This window comes from Passer domesticus, chromosome 4 (assembly GCF_036417665.1).
Source record: "Passer domesticus isolate bPasDom1 chromosome 4, bPasDom1.hap1, whole genome shotgun sequence".
Taxonomy (NCBI): domain Eukaryota; kingdom Metazoa; phylum Chordata; class Aves; order Passeriformes; family Passeridae; genus Passer; species Passer domesticus.
The window spans coordinates 20,173,676-20,198,676 of NC_087477.1; the positions used below are offsets into that span (position 1 = coordinate 20,173,676).

The 25,001-nt window shown below is 40.4% G+C and overlaps 1 long non-coding RNA gene across 1 annotated transcript in view; it reads left to right on the top strand.

The window, feature by feature from the left end:
• Positions 1 to 25,001, top strand: part of LOC135298676 (uncharacterized) — a 218,709-nt gene that overhangs the window by 154,937 nt on the left and 38,771 nt on the right. The window contains exon 20 of the long non-coding RNA XR_010360709.1: positions 6,901 to 7,021. This is a non-coding gene — a long non-coding RNA (uncharacterized LOC135298676). The remainder of the gene's footprint in view (positions 1 to 6,900; positions 7,022 to 25,001) is intronic.

Consider the following 25,001-nt stretch of genomic DNA (forward strand, 5'->3'; position numbering starts at 1 on the left):
TATGAAGTGATGGAATTTCTATTACAGAAACTTTCACTTCAAAAATAATTCTCTGATTCAAGTTTGAACAAGTTAAGGGAAATCCTCTAATGATATGTGAGGGGTACAAATGATCACATCAGTCACTTTTGGTTTTCAGTCCATGATTTGTGAGATCTGAAAACTTAGCTTAAAAATAAAAGCTGAGAGCCTCACAAAACATCTAACTCCTAGAGCTGATGCTTTAGTAAATTCTCCAAATATAAGAGGACTGTTGTAAAAATTGTCAGAATGATCATATTATTGGCAGACTGCTGATGAGAGTTGTCTATTTTCAAGGGTTCTCCAGCTGAGTGCTCTGATGTGAGATTTTCACTAAGACAGGAGCTGTGTAACTAGTCCCAGTGGAATTACACTATTCTTTCTCAAGATAAAAGGCCTCCCATACTCTATGATGTGATTTTTTTTTTTTGGTCTTTTCCCAGGTAGTGGGAGAACGCTGGCAAAGACACATCTATTCTCATCATGATTGTGTAGAGTGGTGCTTCCATATTTGAAGAGGGTATAAAAAAACATTCCTTATTTTTTCTAATAAACTCTTTTCCTTTTCTTTCTCTATTATTTGGATGATGGTTAAAACTGCCCGGGGGTCAGATTTGTCACGAGCAGCTTGGTTACGGGCAGAAGCCATGGAGTTTAGCTCAGTAAATTTGGCCAAGTTCTATAGAGATACAGTGACAGGCCATGTTGTGTTGTACAACAGAAAATACTTTACACTGCATGGACATGGGACAGGGACATGGCAGAAGTGGGCCAGACTGAGGATACACTTGGCACAATTGTTTCCAGTAGACTTCAGCTGTTTAAACAATCTGAGCCCAAAGGTACCACCTTCATTCTACAGAGCTTTTAGAACTCTTAATTCCCAAATGTTTCTCTTAGCCTAAATGCATGTAAAAGATGGATACAGAAGCAATCTCAGTGAAAAAAATAACTACAGGTATTATTGATTGCACTGATGCTTTAAGAACTACTATTCATCTCCTGTAGTTTTTTATTTGGCTATAAAATTTAGGTCATTTATCAGTATTACTGATATTTCTATAATTTGAATAGCTTTTTAAAATATTGTGTTCAAAGTAGTGTGTATTCTTAGTTTTAACAGCATTGCAAATCTCTCATTCCACTTATACTCAAAAATATTACAGGAAAAATACCTCTTAATTGGTGTTTGAATCTAAGGCCAAGACAAACTCTGTAAAGAAGGACAGATGAAAGACACACACAGTATAACATTCTGTTATTGTCTGTGACTTGGACATGCAGCTGGGAGATGAAATCCTTGCAAGGGATTTGGACATAGCCTGCTGGAGGACTGGGGTTAAAATGAAAAAAAAACCCAAACCAAAACAAAACAAAGCAAAACAAAAAAAACCAACCAAACAAACAAAAAAAAAACAAACCACCAAAAAACCCTGTCTCCAGCATCTGAAGGAGATTTAGTAATGCAAGCATTGCCAAAACATCTCTCAGTTAAATTTCATTTTGAGGCTACAGAAGGGAAAACCCTTCCCCATTAGGATAGTCACAGGCTAATTGTTCTTTTTAAAATCGGGTTAATCATATTGTCCCAACTAAAAAATAATGTTAGTGGGGAAAATATTTTTGCTTTGAGAAAACAACATTTTTTCCTGGAACCAGGCTTTCTATAGGGTAAAAATGGGATGAGAAATAACATTTGTGTGTTTTATTGGATTGTTAAAATTCAAGTACTACTTCAGTAAATGGTTTACAACCAGTGGAAATTTATGTTGAAAAGTAATTATATTCTAGTTATAAAAATATAATGTGATTATACATATGATTTATGTGGTCATTATAAAATGTGCCAACCTTACTTTGTGTGTTTGTAACATGATCTATATTTTAAATGTAGAATTAAAAGCTACTTAAAAAAAACCTAACAACTTCAAGCTGCAAAAATACAGCTCACATTACTAACCTTTTTAAGTCTATGAAAGAATCAATGAGGTTTGAGTAACTGCATGCTTGGTGGTCTGATCTTAGTATTGTGCAAGCCTAAAAAGTGATATTTTAATGGAAAAAAATATCTTGAAGGGCGATCAGATAACATTCTTTGGGCTTGACTGAATGCAGTCAGTCCCTTAGAGAAATAAATGCTTGGGTGAAGAAGACTGTGAATTACCACTGTGATGTGATCACAAAAAATTCAAATATATATTTGGGAAAATTTAATTTGCACAAATATTGGTGGGTATTAATTCCAAAGTAATAATTTGTCCCCTGTTAAAATGTTAAAATAATAGAAAAAAGTTGCATTTGCCATTATACTCATTACAGATCCACCTCTGCCTAAAAAACTTAAAGGCATCCCAAAAAAATTTTGCATGTTTAATTATTGAATTCTTTCATCTGGTAAGAGGGTAAATGAAAACTCTTTACCTCAGATAAATGCCAGTCAAAAGCAAGATAAATATTTGGGAAGGTCAGAGGAGATGTGAAAATAGGATTAAGCTGAGGAAAGGAAACCTTAGATTAAATATAAAGTCACAACTCTTTCTTTTATTTCAATAAAAGTATTTTTCTTTCACAGTAGATCAGTAACATCTGTCTCTTTGGTCGTTCAGAGCTAAGCACTGAGATATCTGCTGTAGAGAGCAAATTTATATTGCCAAGGACAAATACAATATGATCTAATAAGCTTTTTCTCATCACAAATTTCTTTTTGTGGTACTTTAGTCTGGTGATTTGGAAAATTGAAAAGAGAATTGCACACAAGATGAATACTTGGTTTGAATTTGATTAATATTTTTGCTATTTCTCCTCATGGCACATCTATGATTGTGCTTTTTTGGATTTGCTGAGATTGAACTTCTATTTGTCAAGTACATTATTAAGCCATTGTCCTGTGTTACTCACAAACTCAAAACCCAGTTGTATAAAGTAGAACCTGAAGTACCTTAAAAATTTATCTGTTCTTGTATGACTGGGTTTATCCAAAACAGAAGGAAAAGTCACTTGCTTTAGTCTACTTAACACTACTGTTTTTCTTTTGTCAGAGTAACTGCTGTTAGCTGTAGAAAACACTCCTTGTGCCATTTATTTTTGTGTCTGGGGAGGTAAAGTCCAGCCAGATTTCTTTCCCTAGTAGCTTTTGTCTAGGAGCAATTCTTGGATCTATTTTAGCTCGATTCTCTTTATTTTAGCTTGATGACAGCAGAAAAATTTGAGCCTGAAGCTGAAAAATCACGAATTTCAGCTAGGAATGCAGTCTCAGTACCAAAAGCATCAGTTGGAGAAATTAGTACCTCAATTAGGGTGTTTGTGATAGCTATAGATGTGTATTTTTCTTCAGAAATAAGAAAAAAAATCTGTACTTTTTGTCGTGGTCAGACTTCAAGCTTTTATTTCCAAGGTCTCACATTTCATGTATCCCTTTGTGTGTATGGCTCAAACATGTTTTATTTACCTCTGATTGCCCCACTCTGTTCTGCAGTGGTGCAGCCTCACCTGGAGTACTGCATCCAGTTTTGGGCAGCACAATATTACAAAGAATTAAGTTGTTAGAGAGCATCTAAAGAAAGAAGAGGAGGATAGTGAAGAATCTGGAGGGAAAGCCATGTGAGGAGTGGCTGAGATTTGTGCTCATCCTGAGGAAGAGGAGACTGAGGGAGACCTCATTGCAGACTTCAGCATCCTCACAAGGAGAAGAGAAAAAGCAGGTAGTGATCTCTTCATTCTCATGATCAGGGACAGGATTTGTGGGAATGTCATGAAACTGAGTCAGGGGATGTTTAGGCTGGATATCAGGAAAAGGTTTTTCATCCAGAGCGTGGATGGGCACATGAACAGTCTCCCTAAGGAAGCAGCCAGAGCACAGGACCATCCCCAAGAATGACACATGTGCACAGGAGTATTGTCCAAAGGCTTTTTGAGCTCTGTCAGGCTTGGTGCCATGAGCCTGGGGAGCCTTTTCCAGTGCTCAATCACCCTCTGGGTGAAGAAGCTTATTCTAATATCTAAATTAAACCTCCCCTGGGACAATTTCAGGCCATTCTCTGGGGTCTGGTCACTGGTCACCATGGGAGAGGTCACTGTTTGCCCATCCTCCTCCCCTCACGAGGAAATTGGTGGCTGTGATGAGGTTCTCCCTTCATTCTCCTCTTCTGAACAAACCAAATGACATCAGTTACTTCTCAGACTGCTTGCCTTCAAGGCCCTTCACTATCTTTCTTGTACTCCTTTGGACACTTAATGTCTTTTTTATACTGTGGCACCCAGAACTGCACTGGAGGTGAGGCCGCCCCAGTGCAGAGCAGAGCAGGACAATCCCCTCCCTTGCCCAGCTGGCCATGCTGTGCCTGATGCCCCCCAGGACACAGCTGCCCTCCTGGCTGCCAGGGCACTGCTGACTCACATTCAGCTTTCCATCGAGCAGGACCCCCAGGGCCCTTTTTCTGGCCCTGCTTTCCAGTATCTCATTCCCCACTCTACTTATACCCAGGGTTGCCCAATCCTACCTGTAGAATCTGGCACTTTTCCTTGTTGAACTTCATTTGGTTGGTGATTATCCAGTTGTCTAATTTCTCGAGTTCTCTCTGCCTTTGAGGAATTCTGCTCCTCCCAGTTTTGTGTCATCTGTGACCTTGCTCAGTATCCCTTTCAGTCCAAGTCATTTACACAAATGTTGAAGAGCAAAGGGACTTAAAGTGAAGTTCTGTGGAGCCCCAACTAATCACAGGTCACCAGTCTGATGTTATCCTATCATTATGAATGATTTCTGGATAAAAGTGAACAATTTCCTAATTCTATCCAGATTATTTTTTTCTTTTTTAAAATACTAGCTCTTTCATTTCAAGCTGCAGAAATATATTCTCATTTCAGGAATAATTAGGATCCAACTAACCTGTCAATTGCTTCAGTGATTGAAATCTCCACAGGTTGCTAAGTGGTTCTTGATTGTCCCAGCTGGCATCTGGAGACAGCTCTTTTTGTGTTTCTGGTCAGAGTCCATGTTTAGAATATAAATGGAATTTTCCTGCATTAGCCAAATACAGATCTTAAAGTTCTTTCATCTAGGCAAGCTGATAGTTCTGAAATGTCTGTAAAATAATACAAATTCTGACATTGTGATATGGATTCACTTCAGCTGTGTTTGAATTAAAAATTCTAACTGTGGTGCATTTTGATCATGTTTATATATCTCAGAAAAATTATTAAAGCCCAGTAGATGCAACTTCTTTAAGCTTAATCATGGTAATATTAACTAGGAAGCAATATATATGAGGAATCAAATAAAATTCTCTGGTTGCTTATGGTTGAAACTCATATCATTACTTTTTCAATTATGTATTCATTGTTAATGGGAGTGATGATTCTGTTTGCTTACCTCAGCCTAGCAGTGCTGTCTAAGTATATAATGGGAGATTTTTTTACTCAGACCTATAAATATGCTAAATATTATTTCCTAGGTTAATATCTTCAACTCTTTCGCGTGCTGAAAATAAATGATTGTGCATGTGAAATCATATCTCCTTAATTCTCCTAACAAGTGCCAAAAGGGTGGAGTTAGACTCAGAGGAGTGGTATCCAGTGAAGGGACAAAATGGGGAAAAGTCCATAAAATGAAATATAAGAACCATTTAATTAAATAAAAAAAATCCCAAGCACAGTCAAACACTGAAGCAACATTCCCAGGCTGGTTGTGGAGTTTCCTTTCCTGAAGATTCAGGATTTCCCTAGACATGATCCTGAGCAGGTCTGCTTGAGTTTGCCCTGATTTGTGCAGTGAGGGGTGGACAAAGCCCCCATCAGCCTAAGCCCCTCTGAGGTTCTGTGTTATCCTTCCTTGGAACTGCTGCATTTAATTGCAGCTGGTTTCAATGGTGTAAGAGAAAACAATAGAGAAATCACTTTTTGGGTTTTGTTTTTTTTCTATGAAGTGTGCTTCTTCATGCCCAGCTCAGTATGTAAGTCAATGGCATTGTGTATTTAGATTGCTGTGCCAGTAATCTTTAACAAAGCCAACATCTGATTTCAGATGATTCCCCTTAAATTACTTGTGATCCTTTCTCTGTTTATTGTACCTGAATGTTCAGAATCTGAACTAATCTTGAACTGAACATTTGTAATATATGCCCAGAGATCTTGTAAAACATAATAAAAAGGTTTTTAAAGGTTGTTATTGGTACTAATGGCAGCTTAATACTTTGACAGTAGAAGAAGAAGAAGGATCTTTTTATCAGTGTGTGCATATAGGTTATAAAAGCATTTATTAAAGAAATTCTTAAGATCTGTATTAAAATATATAGGTAATACACTGGTCACATTTCAGAGGCATTTTTTAAAAAGTAAAATTTTTAAAAAGTGTGAATAATGGTTACTGTAGCAAGCAGTACTCTGTCCCCAAGACACTGTCTGTGCTATAAAGAGGTACTTTCTCTATGCTATAACAACATGTGATTTGATGATACAGAAAAACAGAGGATTATTTCAAAAGAATTTAGTCAACTTGTGCAGAGTTCAGAGAAATTAAATATCATCTTTCCTTCTCTGACAGTTGGAAAATGAAGTACACACTTTAAGTGAAGTGTGCTACTTCAAAAATTGAAAACAAAGCCAGAATTGTGGTAATTTTCTGCACAACAATTTTTTTCTTCTCTTGCAGTCATGCAAATCACTGAAATATAACATTAAGGGTTGTGCATCCCACTCTGCAAAAGTATTAAACATAATCTATTTTTTAAATGTAACCCTGTCCCTACCACCTATGTGTCCACTTTGTTCTGCATACTTTTAAATAAGGATGGCTTGCTGTATTGCCTAACTCTGTAATAGTCTGAGTGCATTCCACAATGAGTTTTCTAATTGTACATATAATGCTTTTTTCTTTTTCTCCAGGGGCCATAGAGAACACTTAAAATGCAGATTTTATAATAAGGTTTCAATGGAGGAAGATTGTTGTGGGTGCTCCTTTGATGGTGTGTTTCTCTAGACTAAACCTTTCCGTGTTCATTCATATGTGAGTAAAATTCAAAAACTTTTATATGTTCTATTGTATTCCTGAAGATGCTTGTTTATGGCTTGTTCCTTATTTTTTTCCTTAAATGCCCTACACAGATGATGCATAGGATTAAAAGTCCTGAGTTACAGAAATATATTCCCTGTTATATTCCTACTAAGATGACTCCTAATTTCCTACAGGAGCAGTTTATTGTTCACTCATAATCCACTTATTTTCCAACTTCAAATGGAATATTAATCTTATTTTTTTTTAATTTTATACTTGTGCCGTTGATTTTTTTTTTTCTTGTCTCACTAATTCTGTGGGTTTTGGAGTACAATCAAGCAAAATGGAGAGTGAAGAGCATTATTAACAAAATACACTTTAAAGTAACATATGAATACATTGAGGTACTTGAATGTACCTTGAAGAGGGCAACAAAGCTGGTGAAAGGGCAGGAAGGAATGTGCTCTGAGGAGTGATTTAGGATACTGTGTTTGTCCTCATCAAAAACAACCTCACTGCTCTTTGCAGCTTCCTGAGGAGGGGATGTGGGGAGGTGCTCACCTCTTCTCCCTGGAAGGATTTTTTTATTACAAGGGGTGTTTTAGCAGTTCTTTTTGTGCATAAGATGAGTTAAACTCAAACTGGAATATCTGTATGTCTGTGTTATCTCCGAAACCCTGTAGTGACTTGACACATCTACCTCAATTTTTAGAAATACATTTAAAATTGTTTTAACTTTAAAAATTTAAAACACGGATTGTTGTTATATTAAGCTCATCAAGAAATCTCAGCAAAAAGTTGGGTAAACTTTTAATTAAATACTGATGGGAATATTATCTAAGTTTGTCCATCAGGAACACTTAGACCTTTTGCTGATTTTTCACTACATGAACAATAGAAATTCATTATTTGTTCTCGTGTTATAGAACCATAGACTGATTAACAGAATCTTGTATGTTTCATTTTGTGTTATAATTATATCCATGTGGAATGTATGACCATGGTCAGAACTCACCATCAGGTGACTTCAGTGCGTTTGCCAGCAAACTGTGTTTCCTGATTAAAGTCCCTTCAGGCTACAACTTCTGGGATCAGTGGGAATAAGTGGTCACAATACCAAAGTTGGGCACACATTAGATGTCTGAGATTTTCCATTCTGTCTCTTATACTGTGCAGTTCAAAGATACATTTCATTCCTTGTAGCCTTAATGTTGCATCCAGTGAATAATTGCATTGCTGTAATTTGAGATATTTCTGATAGAAAATTTCTGGCTCTGTAAATATCCAGAACAGGAAAAGGTAGAATAGAGATACATAAGAACAGAGCTGACAAAGAGACATTTATTTGCACATTGGGCTCCCCCTTACTGGGCTGTTGACTGCAAATGAAGGTACAGAAAGCAAAAAGGGATTCAGAGAATATTTTGCTGGTTAAATATAGATATATCTCTCACCTTGACAAACACTTTACACCTCTTTCCATAATATACTAACCTTAAAACCCTGAGGTTTTGCAAATTCTGTACCTGGAGCAACACTTATTCTGGAAGAGAAGATTTCACCTATCTGCAGTATTGCTGCCTTCTTGAGCAGGCAGAAATTACCACATTGCCAAAACTGAGGGAAGGACATCTGCTTTCACATTCTTTATGTGTATCTCTCCCAATTTGATAGACGTGTACACTTGATGATGATTAGCCTCCATTTTTCTTCATGTATTGATTTCCCATTTGATTTTTAAATATCTATTGTATCTGCTAGGAAGCTAATAAAATTTTGTCTTTAGACATTATAAGAAAAGAATCATGAGTTGCAGAACACCAGTAAGGAATTAGTGAAGAAGCTACCAGGCTATGACAGAAAATACATGATAAATAAGCACAATATATAATCTACTGAATAAATAAGAAGTTATATATTGGCATCAGAGTAACTTTCTAAATTCAGCTGAACTCCTCATGCTCATGTCAATATAATATAAAAACAAACTTGCAATATCCTTGATCCAAATATCAGATGTGAAACAAAAAAGACAGTTTGTCCTTCAGCTCTGATAAGAAGCTTCTATTTATCAGAAAAAAATGAAGAAAAATGTAGATGGCTCTTTCTTGGCTGTCTGCTCCAATGAATCATTCTGAAGTTTTGAGACTGCTACTGTAAAACAATCGTGATGATATATGGGTGATTCTCTTTTTGAAGTGGTAACTGAAGAAAAATTATTTCAAATATTAATAACTTTATGCAAATGGAGTATTACAAGAGCTGATGCTATTGAGTGCTTTGTTGCAAAAGGGCTTTTGCTGGTGTGGTGTCCTCCCATTCTCATTGGCACCCAGGGGACCATGTTAAGCACATTTCACAGGAGCCCATCTCTTGGTTTAGGTAACCTAAGAATTGCTCTTACTGATTGCCAACCCCTTGTGGTGTTAGTTCACCTGGGGACACCCAACAAAATCCTGCAAATGTGGGTTCTTGGTCAAAGGGAAGAGTTTCTGCAACAGAATGTGAGTAGGCAGGTGTCAATAATCCTATTGATCTGGAGGGAGATGGACCCAAGCAAGGCACAGGTTACACGGCTGCGTTGTGAGGGGATTACATTGAAGTAATAAGAATAATGGATGAGAGTGAAAAGAAAAATTCATTTTGAAATTTGTACAGCTTCAATTATGTCTATGGAAGATACTCCTCCTCTGCTTGTCATTTTTTTTTACTAAGCTTCTCTTTTTTTTTTTTTTTTTTTAATTAAGCTTCTGAGATGGCTATTAACAAAATGCAAACATAGGTTATGTTTATCCAGTATAGCATTTCCTATCAGCTGCTTCACAGAGGTGTTCAGAAGCTGGTAGCACAAAATTTTATTGCAAAATCCAAATTTTTTGCTTCCTCCCACTTTGCCTCTAGCTGTGCGATAGCTAATTTGAGTGAAACGCTTAATTATCTATTAGCCAAGGCTATAATATAAAATTAGTTATGGCCTTCTATGAAAAATAGCTAACAATTTTCTCCTAATAAAAAATCAAACAGAGACTTACCCATTTTTGGTACAAAGTGACTGGAATAAAATCTGTTTGAATGAATGTATTAAAACTAATCTGAAAAAAAATCCTTAAATTAAACCAGAAGAACGTAGAATGGAATGGCCATTTATTTTTTAATGTTTATATCCCAAAGACTATGAATGCATATGAAACACCTCACCCTTCATTTCTACCTTTGAATTTCTTAATACATGGGTGGGGTAATACTTAATTTCTCACTAGCCATAAAGGAGTTCATTAAAACACAGCTCGATCTTCAATTACAGAATTAAATACCATTTTTCTAAGCAATATGTATCAGATTATTCTAAGACACACAAGTTTATAGTCAGTAAACTTTAAAGCAGATGAATAAGGACATTCAAAAGGGATATTGCAAATGCATGGACAGCAGATACTAAGGTCAGTATGTGTCTACAAATGCCATAACATTTCAAATCCAACAACTGTGGATACTGGGAAAATACAAAGTATTTTATTATATATTATAATATATTTATTTCTGTGATACAAATGTATCACAGAAAATGGCTGAGAATGTGCGCTATTCCTAAATGGAATCTTCTTTGGCTTCTGTCAGCACTGTAGTCTTGATAAACCAGTGCTCTTAATGGGATATTTCTTGTGTTCTTTGTTAAAAAATTCTTTACTCTTCAGATATTATAAAATGTGGAGATTTTAATGTGTATTTGCTTTATGCACTTGTTCTTTGGTTAGTGTGGTTTTTTGATTTGAGCTCACACATCACAGTGGAAAAACAGATGAAAAAATAGATGCACAAGGGCATAATGTCTGCATGTACACCTTTCAGATATATCAGCACTTTCGTGGTTTTGTTGAGAAATCTCTACTGTTCTACAGGGCATCACAGTGAAAACAAGACTTGAAATTCCAAATATGTTGCTTAATTTGGCACCCCAGGGGAATTACTTGAAGTGCCTAAGCTTCAGCTGATATCTGGATCATCTTTTTGTGGAGCTTTTTTCAGGGTCAGTTACCACTGTGGGCTTAGGAGGCAGCTCCAGTCATGCAGAGAGGGCTCCCACTGGGAAAGTGGCAGGAGCATTACCTTGCAAACCAAGATGGATTTGTTTGGTGCAGCTTGGCTGTCTGACCGGCACCTGACAAACTCTGTGCAGCCTGTTCACTGAACCCAACTTAGGCATGCCTTGTTTAGCATGCTTCCACTTTCTGATTTCAGGTAGTAATTACCTGTTTTGTTGTACAGCCCAACGTGCAGCAAGAGGCAGGACCAAAAAGGAATAGTTGCAATGCTCATGTTTCTTGCTCTGAACTTTTTGTTCCTAATTATTCTGGGAATCTGCCAAGATTCTCCTGTCTGCAGGACAACACAGATGTCTACGTGCTTTTAACAGCTTTAAAATAATGTAGCAGCTAAATACTGGAATGGACATCCAATGCATGAGTTAAAAAGTTTGGTCATCAGAATTTAATACATAAATTTAAGGCTTGCTAAGTGATTTAAAGAATCCCTTGTGCCCCTTTGTGTCAGGATTTTTTTTTTTAATGTTGCTAGTTTGCACTTCTGTCTTCTTATCTTTTTCTTTCTTTTTTTCCTTTTCTCATGCAAAATCTTGGCTTCATTGGCATTAATTTAATTTATTGCATTGATTTTTTTAAAGGATTTTTCTCTCTTATGTGAGCAGTGTTAGTTTTCTTTTTCTCTCTAAAAAAAATCCCCAAAAACTTGTTTTTGTCTATTTATTAGTATAAGACAGCAGCAAGTACAATCCCATTATTGCTGATTGGATTAAAAAAGACAGCACATTTTTTCACCTCTCTTAGAACATGAGCAAAGTTCCCATGTAGCAGGTGGTTGTAATTAGTTTTGAATTCAGTTTGGCTGGCAAATTCCTTCCTGTTCATTGCATAATTTCACTGCTACAGTCCCAGAACAGTGGTGGGTAACAGCAAGAGAAGTCTCTGGTACTCTGCTATAGATCTTACAGAATTTCCCCTAAGTCCTGCTAATGCAAGCTGCTAGTCTGAAAATTAAAATCATGCAGGTTTGGGGGTCCCTGACATGCAGGTCATAGGACTGAATGACAAAAAAAATTCCTTCAGTAAATATAATGCACAAAATGTGAATTACCCCACTGGTTTTTAGCTGACCTCTATGATATAAAGGATCATGTAAAGAAGTCAGACATCTCCACCTCTAGTTCTCAGTGGGAATCACATAAACCACACTTCTTGTCCTTATTTTTGAGGTGTGTTGCATGATATTTCACAGAATTTTGTGACAACAGTAAACAGAGATACTTAGCATCAGCTGAAAAGTAACAGAAATCATTCTGAAAACCCTTGTGAAGATGGTTGCCCATGTGCTACCACATAGGAAATATGTGTTACTCTGGCACAGAAAGCAGCTTATTTTGCATTGATGATCAAGTCTTGCAAAATGATGCAAGATGGACTTGCCTTAAGTACTGATATTTTGTAGGCTTTCCCAGGTTCATTGATCTTGCCAAAGAAATGCTCATAAAATCAAAGACATGCTAATACTTTGCAGCAGAAGACAACATTTTTCAAAACTGAGATGTTGGCAGTGACACATAATCGATGTTCTACTAAAACCAATCAGTTGGCTTTATTATTCAAATAGCTAAGTGTTGATAAATTGTACAATTATAAAGTGCATTCAAAGCCCATGTTAGATTAAATGGGTGGCTATATCTGGTTTAAATGATAAATCACAATACACTATTAATTGAATAAGTGAAAAACAGAATTGCCAAACTTTCGTTCCCTCCAATTGTTGAACAGACTCTTTTATTTCTTCATTTTTAACCCCTCTACTTGCAACAAAGATGTTTTAACAGCTATTCTAAATTTTTTTCTATCACTAAAGCTGAGTAAAACCTCAAATTTTTCATTAGAAAGTGGTGATTTATCTCCACTATGAAGCTTTTCACAGGGAATGCCCTGTTTTTGCTAAATCTTTCAAATCCCTCAAAACCTGGAATTTTGCCTATTTTAGTCATGCTGTTTATCTTAACATTTTCATAAACATCTCTGTAAGTGGAGGGGAATTTCAGTAGCTGTTAATGATTGCATAACTTAATTCAAATACCATAACTACAAAAAAAAAAAAACCAAACCACAAACCAAAAAAAAAAAAAACAAACCCAACAAAAATCCAAAAAAAAAAACCCCAAAACAAACTATATCTGAAACTGTAGCCCCATGGTCACTTTGAAACTTGCCCACTGACTTTTACTCTTGTGATGGACAGTTGCATTTCTCAGATATGTAAAGTTTTTAATTCTAATCCTCAGTGCAGTGCTTCACTGTTTAAATTATTTTCAGGTTGAATCCCAAAGTCATGTGAAGACAGAGGCAGTGAGCAGGTCCCCACCACAGTGCTTTATTGTCATTACCAGTGGGGTGAACAGTGGACTAGGTGCTTCAAAACCCCCAAATTATTTGAATTGTCTGAATTTTTATTGTCAGCTCATTAAAAAGGACACCCTCTTCACACTGATATTAATTTGCCATTAATATTTTCTTTTATCTTTCAATTATTTCATGTAGTCCCAGTCTGTAAAATGATGCCTTCTTTTGTCATGTTCCTTTACAAACTGTCGAGGGCTTTCTTTCCAATTCATATTGCTAATAAACTGTATACAATAGCTTATACTGAAGGAGAAAACTGATCACTTGATGTAGGTTTATAAAGACCACTGTATCATTTTATCTTCCACGAAAGTCCAACTGTCACTCAATAAATAGGATTTAACTATAAAACATGACCACAGGGTCTGTCCAAGATGCTTTCTTGTGATAAAATCCTCATTAGGTTAATGTAAGATCACTGGCTGTAGCCTACATTTTATTTTATATAATGAGTTCCTTTTTATACAATAAACCTTATGAAAGAAGAAATTATTGGCTCATGGGGTAGAGATGGATGAATATAATAACGCTTCTGCTGGAGGGATTTATGATGTATATTTAGCATCATAGACAACGTACTAAATCACTGCCACAGCCAATGTGAAAGATACATTAGTTGTCATTTGTTTTTACCAGCTTCTCTAAGTCCTTTTCAGACGTCATTCTAGAGATTTCTAAATCAGTCTCACTTTGTGTTATTAAAAAGTCTATTATACATTCTAATGCTACTCTAAAACGTGGCGTATTATTTCACTTCCATTGTTTTTGATACCATTAATATCCACTCTTTCTTCTGTGATATTTATACTAGATAGAAGAAGCCCTAGTGTCAGTGTTATGAAAACAACACAATAATTAGAAAGGCAGATAAAATGTTTGTGAGAAATATAATCGAGATATATTTTCCTCAGTTTCCTGGGACATGCTTGTAAACTGACAGTATCGTCAGATGCTGCTGTTAATACTAAAACAAAAAAAAATATTATTAGTCTGGAAAAGGCTTAGATGGGCATATTCAGTATTGTAGTACATGAGCTATGTCCATAATATTGACTACGGCAGTATCTGTAATCAGAAGAATGCATGCAATTGGATTTTTGTGTGGAAACTTCATAGCAACGTCCGTGGCCAGTGTCTGCTCACAAATAGAGATATTACAGAACTCTTCATAATATCTTTATGCTGCTCTACATGATCAGCTGAAAAAAAATATTAAGGTTTTTTAAAAATGGAGAAGGTTGGGAGATTTAAAGAATGAAAACTATTACATTTAGTGAATGCTCTCAGATCAGATTCCTCAGTTTCTGCACCTCTAGTAACAAAATTAAGTACGTAAAAATGGTCCTTTGGTCAAGAGTGTATCCATCTGATGCAACTTTTCTGGCTTGGAAAAGAAAGACTTAAAAATCAATTAAGAGTGTTTTGGTGGAATGTATAGCAATATCTTCCAGGTATCTCAGAGAGGGTCAGATAAGAGAGAAGAGACATTGTGCGAGAAGAGGGTCTGTGCGGGAGGGACAAGACTGAAACGCAGTAAATGAAAGTTTCTATTGTAGCTCTCAGAGGGAAAAGGGTAGAGCACCATCACTACCAAGTTTGTGTTCTTTTAAGTAATATTTTGCTTGATCTTGTTAGGTTCACATGGGAAGTATTTTGCTGAGGTGCATGGATAGGTAGATGAGTGGTTAATAATAGACAATTTTGCCTATTTGTGTGTAAAGGTCTCAATACTTTTCCAGCTTGTCTGAACATGTTTTTTCCTTTTTTCCCTTAATGTTATTACTTTAAGAGTTATTGAGATATAATTGATTGCTAGGATTAAGCCATACACAAGTGACTTTCAGATATTTGTTATTCATGGTGCTTTCCTCATTTTAAATTAACCTTTGATGAACAAGAGCATGTGTTTATTGCCAAAAAGAAATATTTCAAATGTCTGGCAACGTTTTATAACACACAAGAAACTTGTCACTATGGGGGAGAAAGTTGAGGACATCAGTTATTACAAAAACAAATTTATTTCATCTCTTTTACTGTCAGCTGGTCAAAAATGTTGCAGTTCTGAAATGTGGATTTGTCCCACAGCTGCTGATGGTTCCTCTGGCAGAAGCAATCTATAAAACAGTGTCTCTGTGGCTTAAACATGTAGATTAGTCTGAAACTTAGTGTAACAGAGGTACTAGTCTTCTGAATTCCCTGAGAAGAAAATGGCAAGAATCTTTTTTTTTTTTCTTTTATCTTTCCACACTGGCTATTGTTCAGCACTCAGAATACATGTCCCATGCCATTTATTGGGAGATCCCCACAGGAAAGGCTCAACAAGCCTGTCTCTGTTTTCACTTATGAGAAATATCCAAACAATGACAAAATGAAGGAGGAAAGCTGTCAGTCAGTCTTCAGATCTGAAAACATGGTTTTTGTGTTTACTTTTAGGTTTTGAAAAACAGACACAGCCATGGTGATTGGTGCTTTGTGCACATTTGCAGTATCACCATTGACAGCTTCCTTTTTATGGGAACAATGCCCTCTGAAGACCAAATACATCTTTGTCTTGATTGCCTGAGGGCAGAAACGTCTAGGATAAGCAAGATGGCAGGAATTAAATAATTCCAAGTCCCATTAACTCTAATGACCATAAAGCACAAATAAAGCACACTCAAACTAATAATTATTTATAATGATTTCTGAAACTACTTTATAAAGTCTGAAGTAAGCTCAGATTAAAATCAAGATTATGTCACATCGGTAGTGATGTGTCTTCTGGAGTTGGTATGGAATACAGAAAATTGTTATAAAAGACTATATTCATTAAAATCTGTGAATTCATGTTTCTAAAAGCATATTATTTAAAAAATAGCGTATGCAGAATCATAGAGAATGCTGAGTTGCAAGGATCACTGAGTCTAACTCCTGGCTCGGTGCAGGATGCCCCAAGACACCATATGGACAGTACCTAGAGTACTGCTCAAATGCTTCTTGAGCTCTGTTGGGCTTTGTGCTGTGACCTCTGTCCTGGGAGCTTGTTCAGTGCCCAGACACCCTCTGGGTGAAGAACCTTTTCATGATATCCAACCTAAACCTCTCCTGACACAGCTTCCTGCCATTCCTTCAAATCCTGTTCCTGGTCATAAGAGTGAAGAGATCAGTGCCTACCCCTCCTCTTCCCCCCATGAGGAAGTTGTAACTGCAATGAGGTGTCCCCCTCAGTGTTCTCTTCTCCAGGCTGAACAAAAATCTCATCCACTCCTCCTGAGGCTTTCTCTTCAGATCCTTCACCACACTCGTTTTCCTCCTCTGGGTGCTCTCTAACAACTTTATATCCTTTTAATAATTCCAAAACTGTACACAATACTCAAGGTGAGGCTGCACTAGTAGAGCAGGACCACCACCTTTTTTCTCTTTTTTCAGTTTTTGGTCTCATTGTATTTGCAAAGTGTCACTGGCAATGTTTTTGTGTATATATGTATATATATGTGTGTCACCTATATGTACAAAGAGAATGTCAAGATTATAGCTTTAGTACTTTGTGGCAGTTTGAAATAGTTTGATTTTTAATTAAGGGGAAAAAAGAACATCAGATATGTAAGTAATTCTTTCTTAGAGAACATTGCAGCTTCCTGTTTTATGGCCCCCAGGGGCAGAAGCCCAGCGGGGAGGCCGGTTGTCCAGGATAGCTCAACGAGGGTCCAGGATCGCCCAGCGGGGGGTTCAGGCAGCCCAGGCAGCTATAGTGATTTGCAGTCAGCTCTTTAGTGATTTCAGCTCTTTTAGCTCGCCTGGGGCCGTCACCCTGGGTATCGCCGCAGCAGACGCAGAGAGAGAGAGAGCAGCGCTGTGTGGGTTCCGCAGGGTTCTTTTATTCGGGTCTCCGCGAAGGTTCCAGTGACAGCTCTCCTCTGCCGAACCGGGCAGAGCTAGGGGTTTTTATACCTTATAGGGGGATTGAAAACTGTCCAATAGTAAGGGTCAGGGGAAAAGTGACCTATGAATATACAGAGAGATAACAGGGTCCGAAAGGCGGAAGAGAGGGGCTTCTAAAAACCTTTGTCATGCTGACTTTGGTATTTCCTAGCTCAGGCTTCTGATCTCCAGGGCCTTGCAGGCCTTGTGCCTGCTACAACTCCACTTTCTGTATTTAGAAAAAAGGCGTTCCCTATGGTTCTTTTAAAACAGTGGACAAGGCATGAGAACATAAGTAACACGATGACAATTACAAGAAAAATCCACAAGATTCCCTTAACCAAAGATGCAGCCCATCCCGTTAATCCCCATTGACCAAAGAGATCATTGACCCAGTCTGGGGTCTGTTCTACTTTTAAGTCCTTCACAAGTCCCTTCAGTTTCTGGATGTTGGCGTGGATGGATTCCGAGCGTGAAGAGAGATTGAAGCAGCACATCCCTTCGAAGTCCTCGCAGCCATGTCCGTGGGCAAGCAGCAGGAAGTCAATCGCTGCTCGATTTTGGAGTGAGGCGTGTCTTGTGGTTTCTTCTTCCTTCAAGAGATCGCTCAGGGCAGCAGAAGTAGCGTTAGCCTGCTTACTGAGCCAGCACCCAAGGTGATTTATGTCACCCAGGGCCTTAGCTGCAGCTACCCATGGTAGGAATATAGAGACCGCTATCTTTTTAGGTTTGTTCCAATCGTATAATTTGGGATCGCAATTTTCATCAAATGCTGTGTAGGACCTTTTGTGGCGTTTTAACTCGCTCTCTTTTTTCCAATTGTGCAACAAGGTGATATTTGGAGTAAGGGTGGAAAGTTTTCCTAGGGTACAGGGACCTCCCTGGAGTCGTGAGGGGATCCCAGCCCATACTCTGTCACCACAGATGAGAAACGTTCCCTTGGGTAGAATTTTGGGATGGAGAGAGGACACAGAGATCACACGAGCAGTGTAATTACACCAATCGTGAGGGTTGTAGGCTTTGTTAATTGGTGATATGTCTTTTCGGTATGTGTTTTTGTTCAGATCAATTTCAGGCAAATTATTCTTTGGACGTCTAAAGTAAAATTTGACACAGAAGGTGGCCTTAGAGGACCCCAACAGATCCAATTCTTGAGGTTCCTCAAGAGCATTGGGCAGTATTTTTGTCCACTGGTCCCAAGTTTCTACCTGGTGGGGTCGCTTACCTGTGGTGCGGAGAAGCTCTGAATTATAGGCGGGCCAGTCATCGGCTACGAAAGGAATTCCTACTAGACATGTGGAAAGTGGGTTATCAACGCTCCCCATGGATAAGCACATGTTATCCTGTTTTAATGTTCTTGCTAAGGTTACCCAGACATTATGGCTCGGCTGTGGGCCGATCCAACCGACGGCACATGGCGCGGTGAGGAACATCCAGGCAGCAGTGAGGACAGCGCCAACGGAGATATTTTTCATCTTTGGGCAGGAATGGGGCTTCTGATAGGGAATATAAGCAAAATTTGTTATTTTTATGGTAGGAGGGGAGGGTTAGGGTTCCTTTCTTGTTCCTTTCCTCTGTTCCTCCCACCTCCCCCCTTTATTTTTAGTTTTTTACTGTTTTTTGTTTTTGTTTTTTTCTATGGTGCTAAGGGTGGGGGAGTGAGTAAAAGTTAGAGGCTTTTGGTAAGGGTTGATAAAAGGGATAATAGGGTTTTTAGGGTAAAAAGGGTAATAACATCTAATTCAAAGAACAGTTTTGTTTTCAGGCTGTGCCTGGTCTAGGGCTTGATGCCACAGAATGTTGTTCAGCTTTCTGGTTTGTCTGCTGCTGTGTGATGGGACAGTCGTCTCCTCCACCTGTGGATGTTTGGCGACGTCTTCGTCTCCAGGCCGAGCTGGTCTGGTTTTGAGGAGGTCTTGTGTTTGACTCAGGAGGATTCTTGTCACTGCTTGTGGAAGTGGTATTTGCAGTGCCTAGGTATGGTTTTATGTTTTTCCCTGGGTACCATCTTGGACCAGATGGTAGCAGAACACACGCATATCCTCTTCCCCATGTGATGAGTTCGAAAGGTCCAGAGACTTTATGTGTTTCTGGGTCCTTCACCAGCACAGGTGGTTTCTCTGTGAGCTTTGCTTGGGTGGTATTTGCAAAGTGGCGAAGTATGGGTGGATCAGGCTCTGAGGTTGTACAGTTCAGGAAGTTGATGACATAGAGAGCCTTGCAAAGTCTTTCAACTGGAGAGGTGATTTTTGTTCCTCTCTGTTGCTGATTGAGGACTCTTTTGAGAGTTTGGTGTGTCCTTTCCACGATGGATTGTCCTGTGGGGTTTGCAGGTATACCTGTCTTGTGTTGTATTCCCCACTCACTGAAGAACTCTTTTAACTTACGAGAGGTATAGGCAGGTCCATTGTCTGTTTTGATCTCCTTTGGTACTCCCAGGGTTGCAAATGCGAGGAGAAAATGTTTTATGGTGTGCTGCGCAGTTTCTCCTGTATGTGTTGATGCAAATACTGCTCCTGAGAACGTATCAACCGATACATGCACGTACTTTGACCTTCCAAAAGGTGCAAAGTGGGTTACATCTGTCTGCCACAGCTGGCAGCTGTTTAAACCTCGGGGATTGACTCCCGTCCCCACAGATGGTATCTGGAAGTTTTGACAGTTCGGGCATGTGGCAACAATAGCTTTTGCCTGATCTTTTGAGAGCTTGAACATTCTGATAAGGGCAGGCACATTTTGATGAAAAAATGAGTGTGACAACTTTGCCTGGGCAAAGATGTTAGGGACATTAGCAGTCTCTATTGCCATGGCTAAGGTGTCTGCTTTCCTGTTCCCTTCTGCAATGAAACCTGGGAGGTCAGTGTGTGACCTCACATGCATTATATAGTAAGGTTGTTTTCTGTGGGAAATTAAGCGTGTTAATGTGGAAATCAATTGGTATAACTTTGGATTGGAAACCTCTTTGAGAAGAGCATGTTCTGCTCTCATAGCTATGCCAGCAACATAAGCTGAATCTGTGACCAGATTAAAAGGTTCGTCTTTGAATTTCTCAAAGGCTCTGACAACAGCTGCTAACTCCGCAATCTGTGGAGATCCCTCCACTATTTTTATGTCAGATTCCCAATTTTGGGTCTTAGGGTCCCTCCATGTCATTACCGACTTGTGGGATGACCCTGAGCCATCTGTAAAGACGGTTAGAGCTTTGAGAGGTGTCCTACTTTGGACTAATTTTGGAGTCAGATGAAATGTCACGTCACGATTAAAAAGCTTATGTTTTGGGATATGCACTGAAATTTGGCCTGTATAGCTGTCTAAGGCATACTGGAGACTCTCATTGGTCTGGAGCAAATGTTCCAGGTCCCCAGTGGTCATTGGCAAATATATGCATGTGAACTCACACCCTGCAAGGGAACGGAGGCGAGTTCTAGCCTTTTTTATTAAATGTGCCATAATTTCTTGGAAGGTGGTAATGGTTTTTGTGGGTTGGTTATTTGTAAAGATCCACTCCAGGATTAGTAAAGGGTCTCGAAGTTGAGTGTCCCATTGGAAAATCAGTCCATAGAACCTAGGTGCTTTTCCCAGAATGACGAACTGGAAAGGCAGGCTGGGCTCGAAGCGATGGGCTTTGAGTGAAGACAGGGCTTCTTGGACCTTGGTGATGGCATCTCGGGCCTCTGGTGTTAGAGTGCATGGAGAGTCCAGATTCTCCTTGCCCCGAAGAAGGCTGAACAGTGGAGCGAGGTCCTCTGTTGTAATTCCTAGCAGTGGACGTACCCAGTTGATGGATCCGCACAGACTGTGTAAGTCTCTCAGGGTTTTTGGGTCGTCTCGGATGGCGAGCTGCTGGGGTACGATGGTCCGTTCCCGGATCTGGAGTCCAAGGTAAGTCCATGGATTGGTGTACTGTATTTTGTCCTCACGGATCTCGAATCCTGCCTTTTCTATGGTTTCAATAGTCCTTTTAACTGCTTTGTCCAAGTACGTTTTTTCTGGTGCACAGACCAGAATGTCGTCCATATAGTGATGGATGATCGCACCTGGGAATAGGTCCCGAACAGGAGACAGGATGTGAGCAACATACCACTGGCATATACTGGGACTGCACTTTAGTCCTTGAGGTAGAAAACGCCAGTGATATCTCTTGAGTGGAGCCTCTCTGTTAAGAGAGGGAACGGAGAAGGCAAACCGTGGAGCGTCCTGGGGATGCAGCGGGATGCTGAAGAAACAGTCTTTAATGTCAATGATAGCAAGTGTCCAGTCTCTAGGCAGCATCGATGGTGAGGGCAGGCCAGGCTGGAGGGGACCCATGTCCTCGATGACCTCGTTGATTTTGCGAAGATCGTGGAGGAGCCTCCACCTGTCAGTTCCAGGCTTTTGTAGTACGAAGACTGGAGAATTCCAAGGGCTGGTGGTCTCTACGATGTGGCCTTTGGCGAGCTGTTCATCCACAAGGGCATGTAGTGCGCGCAGTTTGACTTTAGAGAGGGGCCACTGCTCGATCCAGATCGGGTCATGGCATTTCCAGGTGAGACGAGGAGTGTCTGGCAGTGCGCGCTCCTCAGTGGCCCCAATTAGAAATCCGGACTGGGAATACGTAGGGAGGCTCCCCACTGACATAAAATGTCCCGTCCATACAAGGTGATGGGGGCCCTTACCACAAATGGGCGGATGGTTGCCAACTTGCCTTCAGGCCCTTCGACGAGGATGTTGTTCTTGCTCCGCATGGAAACTGTAGCTCCACCGATCCCTGTGATCATGCCTGCCACAGGTTGTAGTTCCCAGTGTGCTGGCCATTCAGAGCGGGCGATGATGGTCACGTCTGCACCGGTGTCCAGCATCCCTGGTAGGTGGAACTTCTCTCCTCTGCAGGTAAGACCGCACTCGACGACAGGCTTACTCGGTCCCACAACTTGTATCCACATTGCTGTGGGGTTGAGAGGAAGCTGTTCCCTGTGATTCTTAGGGAGTAGAAAGGCCTGTGCGAATGGGGTACCCTTTGGAAGAAAATATGGTAAGTCTGTGCAGTACACCTGGACAAAGATTTCTTGTCCCGGGTGCACTGTTTGTACTTCTGGAACAACAAATATTTCCTTTGGGCTATGGAGAGAATCACCTATAATTAGGATGTTAGAAGGACCTCCTTTTGGCCCACGTTTGCCTGTGGGAACACGATAAACATTGTCATTTTTAAAGTCAATGGACAGTGCAGTTACCAGCTGACGGCGCGTTCCCTTTGGTATTGCTCCGTGTGTTGGATCCTCCTCATGTGGTCTGGAATCTCCTGGGATGGTGCGTGACTGGGTCTGGATGGCCTTTGATTTGGTGTCCTTGCGTGGGGCCCCACCACGCTCCGATGGAAGTTTCCCGGACGCGGCTGATAGTGCTGCTGATTCTGGGGCCTTTGGTGGAAATTGCGAGGGTACCTGGGAGGTGACCTCTCTGGACAGTCCTTTATAAAATGTCCAAAATCTCCGCAGTGGTAGCAGCGGACCTGATCTTTAGAAGCTATTACTGCATATGCACTAGAAACTCCTTCTGCAACACCCTTAGTAACTGCTTGTGCCACTGTATCTTCAGTGGACAGGTGGCGTGTGCAGCTTTCCAGCATTTGCTCTATGGTAGGTTCTGTGTCTATGGGTAAGGCTCTCAGAATTGCTTTACATTTTTCATTCGCATTACTCATGGCAAGTTTACACAACAGTTCTTTTCTTGCCTCTGTGCTCTCTATCTGTTTTTCCAGAGCATCCTTGATTCTATCCACAAATTTGATAAAGCTTTCATCTATTCCTTGTTTGATAGTAGAAAAATATTGGGTGGGGGTAGAATCATCTGGGGTGAGAAGTAAGGAGGTTTTTGCTGCTATAGCCACGTCTTGTAATGTTGCCTTAGGTAAAGTATCAGCTTGGTCAGAGGGTTTCTGCAAATCCCCTTCACCAGCCAGCTGTTCGAGTGTAAAATTTGGCTTATCAGCATCTGCAGCATAGTTATCTGATAATGTTTTTAATTGCTTTTTCCAATGCCTTTCCCAAAGCATGTACTCGGCGGGAGAAAGGAGGCACTGGGCAATATTTTTAATATCGTGGGGTACCAGAACATGTGCTGAGAACGTAGCTTCTAGGAAATTTCTAAAAATATGTGAACTTCTACCATGTTCTGTGGCTGTATTTCTTAATTGCACAAGTTCTTTATTTGTAATAGGTTCCCATGTCTTTCTATTAGTGGCACCTCCTTTTTTTCCCTTCTTATATTCTACTGGAAAGGCAGTAATTCTCTGAGCTAATTGCCAGTCCCCTGCCTGTGTGGCTTCCATTTTTATTTTTGCCCAAGGGTCTACATATTCTATTTCCAAATCAGAATCGCTGTCACTGCTGTCATCAGATGACGGCAAGTGAGGGCTAGCAGGTCGTGCCTTATGTTTCTTATGGCTGGCTGGAGCTGCATTTGGCAGAGGTGCCTGTGGCTGGACCGGGTATAAGGCAGCACATGGCAGGACGTGGCTACACGTGGCACATGGCGGGGTGGCCGTGCAATGCGTGATACAGCAGGCACAGGACTGGGGGGCGTGGGGAGGGGGGGCAGAACTGAGGGAAGTCTGGGGGGTCCCGACCGGGGGCTGCGGAGCGTGGGTATGGGGTTGCGCAGCGAGGGTATGGGGGCAGGGGGGGTGCGGGATGTAGGAGGCGGCGGGACTGAGGGAGGGTGCGGCGGGCACGATTCCGGCGGCAGGCAAAAGCGCGGTGGTGGGGAGGGGCGCGGAGACGCAGGCGGGCTGGTCCGGTGCCGCAGCAGGGATGATGCCGGGGGCAGGGAAAGACGCGATGGTAGCGGGGGGGGCGAGGGCGGGGGAGGGAGTGGGGGCGGGCGCGGCAGGGAGAGGAGGGACGGCAAAGGGGGTGGGGGTGGCCCCAGTAGGGTCGGGGGGAGCAGGGGGAGGGGTGGGGTTTGGGTCAGTCCCGGCGGGAACTGGCGCAGCTGCTCTCGGAGATAACGCAGAGCAAGGAGGCGCGCAGGATGTGGCTCCCGAGGGGAAGGCGGGGGGGAAGAGGGGGTGGGCAGGGGCCGTGGGCGCCCTGGGGTCGGGGGGTTGCGGCGCAGACGGCGGGACACTAGGACCCAGCGAAGTGCTGGAATCCAGGGTGGAGGGGGTGTTATCTCCTCCATTAGCATTTGAAATAGGCGCTTCTGTTAAGTGAGATAAGAACTTTTCGTTTCGTTCGACAGAAGTTAGCCCTGAGGTTAAAATCTTTTTGTTAGTTTTTTCTACAGCTTTAGTGATAGCGTGAAACATAGGTAAAAACTGGGTTACAGAAAAGTCTTGGTTAGTTTGAAACTTATATATCGTGGTCCCAATTGTATCCCAAAAGGAGTCTAAGGTAATAGTCTGTGTATTAGTATCTGGGAAGTGGCAGAGAATCCATTTTATAAAACGTTTCAGGTTAGTTTTGAAAGGTTACCTTTAGAAAAAGAAAAGTTGTTAGAAGATAGGATTTCTAGGATTAGGGAATATAAATCTCTCTCGTTCTGGGATCGTTTACTAAGCTTTGATCCCATTTTTCAGTTCCCGCCAGCAGAAAAAAGAGAAAAAAAAGAAAAAAACCCAAAAAAAAAGGACCCGAGGAAAAAATATTTTTGCGCGC